We start from the raw sequence: 12,239 nt of genomic DNA on the forward strand, positions 1-12,239 counted from the left end.
AATATTTTCAACAGGACTAATGACACAAAGTGTGTATTTATATATTGAAGAAATTTGGTTCACTATGAATCGGCAATGTACCAGTCAAACATGGGCCAAATTTGAAATGGACAAAATAAAACTGTCTTATCAATAATAAGCATTATACAAAATTTGATTTTAATCCCAAGCATCCTTCAAAAGTCGAAACATGGAAACAATATTCATGATGCATGGTAATTTCCAGCCCCACTAGAATGTAAACATTGATTACATACCTCGACTCTATGAAGCTTTAAGTAGTTTACAACACTTCAACAGCCATTATAAACATTAATTATCATGCAGAAAAACAATTAAGACTAAGTGATGCCACTTTTATAACAAAAGGCTATTTTGTAATTGTCATCTTCTCATGTTAGAATTTAACATTTAATCAGCATTATATAGCCAACATTGTGATGACATATTGTCAAACCATATACATGTACATACACACTGTGATAGGGTTTTACAAAAACGTGAGTCTCTCTATCATCTTCATCTTCCAATTAAGTGCTTGGCCCATATGCAGGCATAGTCACACTGTGGTAAACTATGTACATTTGGGACAGAAGGCTCTTTTGTACAAGTTAAAAACAGGTTAATATAACACACGGTGTACATGCTAAGACATGGTGCTTGCAGCACCGATGTAGATCTTAAAGGTTTCAATGGAAGGCACTGTAATGGCTGTCGCTGACAAGCTGGTCCTTCAGCATTGTTGTAACATTACTGGTTCATCGATAGTCACCATGATAAAATCTTGCTGCCCACATCTTTCTAGTTTGGCTGAATTGGTCTTCGAGTGTAAGTCTGATGCTCTCTGGGCCACAAAGAATTTCCAGGAATCCATGACAAGACCATTACTTCTCTTCAAATGCTGATTGTTGAAACCATCTGACAATCCTAAGTTTTAACAAGATTTTTAAACTGGCCACAGTAGTGGCCATATTGGATATTAGATTACCACCATTTTACCTTAGAACTGGACATTATAAGTCTTCTGGTGGAAACAGTATGTCAGTATTACCATCCATTCAAGAGAAGTAGCAGTAGCAATATTTTCAAGATGGGCCAAGTTACATGGCAGCCATTGTGGAAGCAAGATGGGCACCATTTTCATTATGACCAACTAGTTATCATGACAAGTCTCTTGGTGAAAACCCAAAGCTATGCTGATATGGCAATTCATTCAGGAAGGGCAGCAATAACAATATTTTTACTTTGGCAGCAATAGCAGCAGAGAGGGTGAACAGACCACTTGCTGAGAGGTCCATTTTTAAAAAACAAAGTTTCCTATGAAAATGACGTCAATAACGTCAAACTGAAGCTTCTAACTGACCAAAAGTTTCTCTAATTGGGTTAGTTTCTTTTGTTACTCAATCTCTGTCGTTCGTGTTTATCAAAATTTGCACGTTTTGTTTATCTTTCAGACACTCATTTGTGGTTGCACCCTCTCTGCTACTGTAATGTGTGAGTAATCAAATCATTATTATATCATTCTCTCAACCAAATATTTTATCAAGACCTATACGATATCGCGATCGAGGATCATGTAAATTTTTTATTGCTATAAATTTGTTTGGGGTAGATTGTACTTTTGAAAAGAAGTTCTTGAACTTAATCATGTCCATGTCTCCTGAACACCAAGTCTGAAGAATGTTTCGCAGAGTATGTATATTGACTCCATTAAATACAACTAAAATAATGCAGTTATCTCTGAATCTCACATTAGGTATTTGTGTACATCGCTGAGTAACATAAATCACGTCTGTGTTTTTATGCATGAGTCAAGAAAATATCCGAGCTGGATTTGATTGTCTGTCCAGCATCACATCATCATATACTACAAGATTATTAATAAATCCATCGAGGTTATCTACAAATGGGGCTTCATCAGTATCAGTGATAAAATCAATAATATCATTGCTGTCCTCTTCCAACAATTTTGCATTTTCATTAAAATCTTTAAGTACATCATAACATTTTGGATCATCAACTGACAGAGCTACTAGATACAACTTATCCCACTTGAGCCATCTCATTATCAGATTAGGTAATAACTGCATCTTACCAGACTCAGATGGACCTATGATAATTGCTCTGATAGAATTTGGTAGTGCTGGATGATGTTTTACTGGCTCTTGCTTTCGTGTTGCTGAGAAATCTATGATGCCCTGTTATACAAATATAATAAATAATATGGATTTATATTGTGTCTGATGTAGAGCATCCACACCCACCATTGGAATAACAACAACAATAACAGAAGAAAAAAAAAAAGCATGCACTTACAGGTAAATGTGTAAAATGTGGTAGAAAAAGATGTAAATTTATCTCTCTCGACAAGTCAAGGAAAACAGGGGGTGATATCACTGCTTGATTAGGAAAATTACCAGGAGCTCCATGGGCCAAGTATCCAGGAGAAAAACATCTTCCTGGATATAATTATTGTGGTCCTGGAACTTGACTTCATATCCGACTTGACGAGTGAGATCAACCAAGACCTGGAGAGTATCCAGTAAATGTGATTGATCAACCATGTCACATCCATGATGTAGCATATAACAATAAGGATTTACAACAATGACATATTGCAGATGCGAAGTTGATTGACTCATTAAATTCCACAAAAAATAGATCTTTCAGAAATCATTAGCTAATTGGTTGGTAAGATCTGTGATGAAAGGTAAAATAGTATTAGAGTCTGGTAATTGATCAACCAATTATTGTTATTATAATGGAATTGATTTATTATAGCCCAAGAGGATATTGGAGGGGTAGAGCAGCGATTAGTAAACTCGCTGATGCAGCAAATGTTACACATTTTGTTGCTGCAAATTGGTTAGCACAGCAGGCAATATGGCAAATTTTATCTACCACCACCTAAACAAATTCAGCATGCACATTTTGATGTCAGCTCTCCTAATGAAGTTCATCAAGCAGATATTTTATTTTTACCACACATTACTATTAAAACTGGTAGACATCAATCACATACATACAAATATGTGTCAACCATCGTTGATGTTGCAAGTAGGTATAAAGAAGCAGAACCACGAACAACTTAAACAGCAGCTGAAGGTGTATCTGCTTTTGAATGAATTTATCAATGAGAACCCTTGCGATGGCCACATTTACTACAGGTTGATCCTGGCAAGGAATTTCTTGGTGCAGTATCATCTCTGACAACAAAAACATAACATCAAAATCAGACGAGGACATACTGCAATTCATTGCGATCAGGCAAATGTTGAAAGATTCAATTGAACACTTGCTGAGCGTTTATTTGGATATCAATATGCAATGGAAATAATTCAGAAAGATAAGAGATCTTGTGAATGGGTTGCAAGAATACCAAGTGTAATAGCTGCGTTAAATAATGAAATTGCTTGTGCAATTTCTTTAAAACCCATTAATGCAATTACAACGAAACATATACCAATACAATGACATGACTTTTCAAAATAACCAGGTAATGTGATTGTAAGATATTTATATGAACCTGGTGAACTTGAAGGTGGCAAAAAAAGAGCAACTGATCCTATTTGGAGTGTGACAACCCATAAAATTTCAAGTGTGGTAAGATCCATAGGTAGACCTGCAATCTACAGACTAGATTAAACTGCTCCTCAACGTGGATTTGTATGTCAACAATTACAAGTGATTCCTGAAGACACACAATTACCACCCAGTTCATTCTTGGACTAGCACCTCAATGTCGATTACATTCAAGACAGGTCATCATCACAATTTCACTGTATGACCAAAATTACTATTAATTCTATCTACAGTAAACTGTCTTGGATTATTATTTGAATAATGCCACATCATACTGTTACAGCTTGCACAATGATTATTTTGCTGTTGTTTCAGCATCATGATAAATTCAACATCGAGATTAAATTCACGTTTATTTATTTTGTCACACTGTTTATAACTAACCAATTTTTTTTCTTACTAAATCATCACTATTGTCAGCAGCAGTTTGATTACATTTTCTGTGAAGTCTATGACAATTCTTCGCAGCTGAGATATTCTTCTGTCTTGAGACACTGCAAGATAAACTAAGTTAGACCATTTGATACGATCATCAATGATCCAAACATTTGTATCAGAGATGATTAATCCTTGTGATGAATGAATCATCATTGCGTATCCTAGCCTACATGGAGTTTTGTCCAAAGTTAACGTGCTCTCAACAACACTGACAGAAACTAAAACAATATCATTTAATACAAGATTTTGTTTCCTTGGCTCTGTCAAGATGCCTGGTATATCAATGCTGATATTTTGTCATCGCGTACCTGTTGGTCAATAACACAATGGTACAGGTAGATTTTAAATTTTTTCTTTATATAACAAAATTAATTGTTGTTGAAGTGTATCATGAACTATCTTTCTACTTGCCACTATCAAATCATTTGGTATCCATAAATTCCAAAAGTTGTTTATATGAGTTTCTGAAATTATCTCGTGCATTATTTCAGACTGAACTTTATTCAGTTATGTCTGATTAATTTCTTAAACCCTCTTAATTCTGGGTCAAGCGCTTTATGATCATCAGTTACTTCTTCATAATAATCCACAAGTTTTTCAGCCATTTATGTGGAGACAATCCAGCCAAAGGCGGTGGCTGACATGATCACCACACATTATTGCAGCAGTATTTTTGTCAATAATGAATCAATAAATATTTCTAACATTTCTAATGAAACGGTGCATATTTCATCCCAAACAATAATTATTGGAATATATTTCTTGCCCATTCGTTCATGAGTCCATTTATCTCCCTTCCGCTGAAAGAATTTGTGATAAGTGCATGAACTTAAATTTCTTTCTATCATTTCTCTTGCTAGTCTGCATGTTGCTGTTAATACAACCATATCAAAATTCCAAAATGATTCAATAACAAGTTGTTTGACCAGAACTATCCAGGTCCATTGAGATAAATGTCTTATTTCTGGTCACAGGATCATATACCGATGGTGCTGATGACAATCTTAATATTTTATTTTTTTTTGTAATATGTTTCCTTAATTTAAATGTCGGCAGATTCAGAATAATTAAGAATATTTTCTCGTTTTATTCTCCATTCACCCCATGATGCATCAATGCTGATATGTAGTTGTTCTAGCAATCCTGTATTTTTTTATTGATACAAAATGAATCTGGAGCGACTCTGACAGTAAACTCAGAAACTCTACTTATCATCGATAATAGATTTATCGAAACGTAAGTGAGCATTAAAGATCTTAAATGAGTAAACTGCAGTGACTCACCATCAATATAACTCACAACTGTACCTAATTTAATTCCATCTGATAAATTAACATTACTTCGACTTATAAATGTGTTTCTATTTGTTGTATCAGCAGTTATAAAATCGAGTTCAGCATCATCTATAATTAATACTGTACAATGTTGTTTATGATCATAGGATCCTCCTTGGGTGAATTTTCTGTTTATTTTTCTGCCAAGATCTTGTTGCGATTTTATTCTCAAAATCAGTCATATCAGGATTTTCGTCATCAGAATATTTCTTTTGTTGTGGTAACCAAACTTCTTTCTGCGGACGATATGATATAATTGATTCAGTTACTGTCAGAAATATTATTTTTACATCAATCATATATAGTAATAATACTAATGGTACCAAACTTTTTTCTGAAAAGTGTTTACCAAACCAGGCATAACAAATTGGATGAAGACCTTTAGCAAACTCGAATGACTCGATACAATCGAAACCAGTCAAGTCAAAATCCGGTAAAGGTCCGTTTATTGCAACTCTGGTCATTTCGTGTGTTGGATGTCCAAATCTCCTAAAATATTCAGAACATTCACCCATTCCAAGAAAACATCCAGGATAACATGCAACCATATCAATAGAGATAACACCTTTATGATAGTATTACTATCCCTCGATCCACCATTTCGATATTCTATACAACTACGATGTATTTCTTCAAGAAATTCTAATTGTGTTGGTTTCCATGAATTTTTCTTTTGAGCAAAATGAATCTCGACTGACGGAACGGTAAAACGATTAATCATTAACTGTTCAACATTGTTGTTGGTATATTTCATCGCAAGATTTTTCAATTTTGTAAGAAGAGATTCTTTACAATATATTTCACCATTAGTCCATACAAACTAAGCTTTCATTGGTTTTAGATCATGAACGCTGGATTTATTATTCATCGAATATATTGCATATATAACTGTGTTTACAGGATATGCTCATTCATAATACAGTTTGTCAATACCAGTCAACATTCCTGGTTTGGAACTTTTACTCAATACGGTGATTTTTCATTATGAAGGACAGGGTCATGTTTGTCACGGATAATCCAAGTATCATTGTCCGTTTATGCTAATACAATAAATTTTACTTTAAAAAATATCTTTGATCATCGAGATAATTAATAATCATCGCCGTTCATTGGTTGTTCATTGTAGCATCGATAACACCATTGGTGTTACAAATGATTTTGAATATTGACCACACATGAGATGCACCATTATTAAAAAAAATTCCTTGGTGTTTATTATGTAATTTTTTTTCTTTCTGTTTTCGGTAGGATTTTAACAATTTTGAGTACCATATACTCCATCAAATTATAAAATCTAACTAATTTTTGTTATTTTTATTATTATTTATATGAAATCTGATTGAGAATAAATAAAAAACAAATTTTGTTAAAATATATTTCATTTTCCCTGATTAAAAATCAGTCATGAACGTGAAGATGTATAATCTTACATACAGATTCAAATTCAGAATTTCATTCCATAAATCAAGTAAATGTCCATTTTGATCAGTAAGCTTAAAACGTATCCTTCATAATAGAGGATTATGACATCTCAGATAAACTGGATTTATCAGTTCTTGAACGATTAAATAACCAGGTGGTACTTGTGACAAAAATGTAAATAAAATATATCTGTGCTGAGCATGACTAGATTTTTCAAGCTCTACATGTATTTGATAACTGCCATCAATTGTATCACATAAAAGATTAAGTGGAATCGGTAATATTAACAATTCCTGGTGAAATATGATGACATTCGCCATATGGATCATTGTTATGTTTGAGAATACTTGCAGGTGTGGCTGTTTTTCTCCATGACTCAAGTAACTTAGGAAAGTTTTCATTGATAAGATCTTTTATTTTTTTAGTTCGTCGTCTCTAAATTCTGGTATTACAAATTTGAATAAATCTGCCTTGGTTATTTTATAATGATCAAGAAATATTGGTTTAAATAAATTCACTTGACCAAGAAGTTTATTATGCCAGGCGATACCTTCAACTATAATTTTATTATGATAATCAAGTTCTGATACGAGCTAGTTTAAATGATGTAATATGCTAATAATGTGCTGATGTATATCATCACTGTAATAAAGTGTAATACTAGAAAATAAATCTTGCAATTTTTTTTGTTGATAGTATATGATCGTATCTGATCAGGAATGATATATTTTTTAACTCTTTTTCGTTGACAAACATACTTTCTGGTTTAACAATATATATATAGCAAAAACCTATTACAGGAAGTTTTGTACCATCAGACCCAATATAATCATCGGTCGGATTTAACCATAATTTGTTTGTTCAATATTCAGGAGTCATTATAAATATTTTTTTATTTGTAAGGAAATCATCTAACTTTGGTTCAGGTGGTCTTTCAAAATCTGGTAGACTTTCAGGCCATCCTAACACCGATCAGATTGACGATTGATAAATATCTACAACATAATCCGGTGAATAAATTTCTATCATAGCCGATAAAGTTGGTTCGTGAACGGTGATATCTACTTTAGATTCCTTCCAGTGACAGATTTAATTCTGCGCTTATTTGTTCAATTTGATAATTGACTGTGGGAATTCTGACAACTTGCCAATTGGGAGATCCATCATTTTTATTGTTATTTGCAAATACAAGCGAATTATTTGCTGGTAATCCACTGAATGATTTTGATCTGATATTAGGCCAGCTGTAATATAAAACACAATTGTGCTAGTGCTATTTCTTTTGCTGGAATTACAGTTGGAAAATTAACACTAAATTCTGGATTGGTGGAGCTTACTGGTATCATCGTTTTTGACAGAGTTGTATTAATGACAATCTGCTGTAATAACTCGTTCGGGGTTGACATTATTCATTTGCTGTAACTTCTAAATCAATTATTATTATTATTATTGTTATTTAAATGAGACATGGATTCCGTCACACTCATTACATCTTTGTAAATTCCAACCATCTGTGTAAATTCAAAATCTGATATTATTCCATCGCTGAGACTCAATGCGTGTAATTTTATTATATACTCATGCAATTTTGTATTTGTAAATGTAAATATACTTTTTGCGATGATGTTAAGAAGACCAGCAATTGTTGTTGCAGCTGATAAACAAATTGTTACAACTGCTGGCAATGTCATTGTTATTGCTGATAGCAATACACCTGTTCCAGTGATAACAGCAGACACCGAATACACAATTATGTCAACAACAATTACACGTCTGCGATATTTTTTAAAACTTTTATTGTATTCTTATCAACGATATTTTTCAGTTTGGTTTGCCACTCATGTGCCTGATTGTATCTAAAACACTGAATGTTGATTGGAATACTCATTATATTTTAATTAGGTGGGAATTTAGCAACTAATTCAAGACACCAATAATAAATCAAGCCGAGTTTTTTTCTTCGGGTTCCGCTACAAATGTTTCCTTGTTTTTCTCCAACATCACTAACATATATCCAGGAGATCCTCCTGACGGAGTCGGGAGTGGATAACGCCGTGAAATTGTGGTAGATATCATAAATGTTGGAACGCTAAGTACTGAGAGCCTGTATATACTGGTAACCTGAGCACTGGTGATCATAATACTTGGTCAGATGCTACTGTATACACTGAACTGTTGGTAATTCTTTTTATGTCAGAGAGTTTAATATCGATGGCTGGTGGATTTCCCAAAAATACATTAATGGATTTATTTGTGTTTCTACAAAAACTAGTAAATGCTTGTACATGATTAGAATACTCAGATTTAAATGTTGTAATTCCATCATTGATTGAAACTAATGAGTTCATCATTGGAAGGTTCTTATTATCGATGTATTTCTTCATTTCAGCATCACTGTCTGATTCTGGCTTTCTAAGAAAAGTAATTTTTTTATTAGACATATTGTGAGAACCAGTCATTGTATCACCTGATTTTTGTACTCGACCACGAATATTATCTGATTTCATTGATGTAGTAACACCAGGTTTATATTTTCCATTATAGCTATGCTATTTTCAGTCACTCAGTTAATTCTAATGATAATATCTTGCAATGAAAGATTACTTGTTTTTAATTTTCCTTGCTTACCCTGAAATAAAACTTCATTGGAATCTACTGTTGCAAGATTTAACAATTCAGATATTTCATCACTAATTTGTTTATGCACATTTTCATGAGTTATTTCATCGCTTTTTTTGTTGTTTTTGTTTAGAAGAAGATCTTCTGTAAATATCAACCATTATACCTTAAGATCTGTTTAAAATGATGAACCGTCTACTTGTATACTCATGCACAACTTTATGAGGTGGTATTGTTGATGATGACACGGCGTTGAGTACAGCAATTACTTCACACCTGCATATTGGCAGATCTGTTATTTTTTGTGTTGGTAATGTTGAATACCAGACTGAAGTTTTTATTGTTTTACATAATTTAAAAATTTTTTGATGGAGCCAACCCATACAAGTCAAAATAAACAATTCCACGTGGATCAATTGCGTATGCAACACAATGAGTACCTGGACCAGAACTTTTATCGAGATTAAAAATGCCTGTTTCAATATTATTTGGTTGTTTTAGTAATTGATCATGCATAAATACATCTCTGAAGTTTTTTATATTTAATTTTGAAGCAGCATTGAGTAAATCAAAATTGGACATTGGAAGAATCAGCGACGAGTTCCTGGAAGTCTCAGACCTTTTCTGTACCAATGAGGGGTTCCTGGTAATCATAGACCCTTTTCCTTTTATTTAGAAGTTTTTAATCCCTTTCTGTTGCTTTCCTATATGCTATTCCAGCAGCAGTTCCAACAGCACCAAGTGCAAGTGCTTTTGCAACAGCTGGGACTGCAGCGGCTATTAAAGCTGGTATAGGTGCAAGAAGTGAAAATATACCATCCGTCTTGACTGCGTCTTTAATAGCACCTGCAGAAAGATGGAGTTTAACACCTGTGTTGATTGTTTGGCATCATTGAAATGCCTGAGTTTACGTTCAGTCAGTGTTAGTTTATTTTGACCTGATCTTTTTCAGTGATATTTTTGTTCTGCATTTATTTACTGATTTTGATTGAAGTTTTGTAATCTGATCAGGAGTCAGACTGACGCTAACATGATGTTGTTGTTGTGGGGTTTAATGCATTTTTCAGCACATGATAGGCTATACATTGCGGCCAGTATTAATGGTGGAGAAAGAACCCGGGAAAACCCTGGAAAGAACCACTGACCCACGAGAAGCTACTGGCAAGCTTTCTCACATACCCACACTGGCTGAATCTGAGACTCGAACCAGCGCAGATAGAGCTGAGATGGCAGTGATCCGTAACAGAGAGCGCTTTAGACCACTCGGGGCCCCGCTAACATGATGACATGACATTATAATATCATGAGCAATTTAATTACATGTTTTATACTGGGGCATCAATAACTCTCATTCGTCCACCAACACCTTCAAGTAACGTTTTATCGTTAAGTATAACAGCAATTGCTCTATAATTAGGAATAGCAAGCATCATCTCTATTTACATGAGCTCGAAATTGTATATCAACAACAGATTGTCTAAGTAAATCTAAATGTTCCAGAGAAAAGTAATATATTGGACAAAGCATTGTAAAATCTAACTGTGATATCTTTAAACCAGAATAAATATTCTGATCACGCCCCATAAACTTCATCAAACAATGATATACATGCGCTACATGATTTTGATAAAAACTTAACAATATATCTTCAGATCGTTCTTGATGTCCATTTATCCTTAAAGAAACTTCACTAACACAGAGTTTGTCAAATATTGTTATGCTACTATTTTGATCATTTATTCATGTAATATCTTCAAATGCAACGAATATATGTCTTGGAGCAGAAACACCTTCCTGTGATGCTATATACAATGAATAAACTATTTTCTGTACTTTGAATGCTATCTGTAGTCATTGTCAACCATGACAATGTTGATTTACCACCTTGACCCATGAAAGTTAACAATCCCTGTTCTTCGTCGATTGATGGAGTCATCACTGGCATCCACAATGAAAGTTTTGTCAATATTACTTTACCTTCATCAACTGAACACCAAATTGCATCATTGTCTGTAGCTTTTCTTACAAGTGCAACAGTATGTTTAGCTCCAAAAATAACTTTTTTTAATATCTCTAAAAATCCAAAAATATGAGATAATGGAATTGCACCTGAAAATCTTCTACGATCATGTTTTAACATAGATTGATATACATGTACTGCAAATCCCAAGTTAAAATTTGGATTAACACTAATAATCATGTTTTCCACATCGGTGTCAGAAGCACCTGCATTGTTTCTTGGTCATCTTATTTCATACTGTTTGTAATCAGAAAAGTCAGAAGTATCCTTAACACATTAACCCCTGGAGGTTTTTGTCATTTTCGCCTGAAAATCGAGTAGGAAACACATTTTGAAAGCAATTTCTGAATAGATCCGAAAACACCAAATCCCAGGTGATCTTTCAATAACATACTGCCTAGTTGTGTTAGAAACATTGTTTTTCATTGGTTATTTGGCTCGCGCATGAGCAGAAGGGTAAAAGTTGGAGTTCTTTTTTTTTTTGCTAAACAGAGCCACTATTTTTAATCGAGACCACTCTTTATTTCAAATGCCCAACTTATCCTGCTTTTTGCAAAGGTTCATCTGTCTGTTTGCAGTTCATACTGGTTTGTCTTAGATTTGAGACCAAAAAGTCTAAAATCCAGACACAAAATCGGATTCCGACCTTGGGCAAATTTTGGGTAGAAAAAGTCGGGTCCAAAAATGAGTTTTTTTAATCTGTATTTTGTAGTGCAACTAGATATTCCAGATTATTTGGTATCATTGTAGAACTACATCTGTCTACCTTTCTATAATACCACCCACTTTAGTGCATCATGCATGACTGTGATGCTACAGAGCTT

At 33.8% G+C, this 12,239-nt stretch overlaps 1 protein-coding gene across 4 annotated transcripts in view; it reads right to left on the minus strand.

The window, feature by feature from the left end:
• The window catches only part of LOC149797204 (baculoviral IAP repeat-containing protein 2-like), a 162,783-nt gene that overhangs the window by 85,690 nt on the left and 64,854 nt on the right, over positions 1-12,239 (minus strand). The gene's annotated exons all lie outside the window — the stretch shown is intronic.

This window comes from Sinohyriopsis cumingii, chromosome 6, assembly GCF_028554795.1.
Source record: "Sinohyriopsis cumingii isolate HCF-2022 chromosome 6, ASM2855479v2, whole genome shotgun sequence".
NCBI classification, from domain to species: domain Eukaryota; kingdom Metazoa; phylum Mollusca; class Bivalvia; order Unionida; family Unionidae; genus Sinohyriopsis; species Sinohyriopsis cumingii.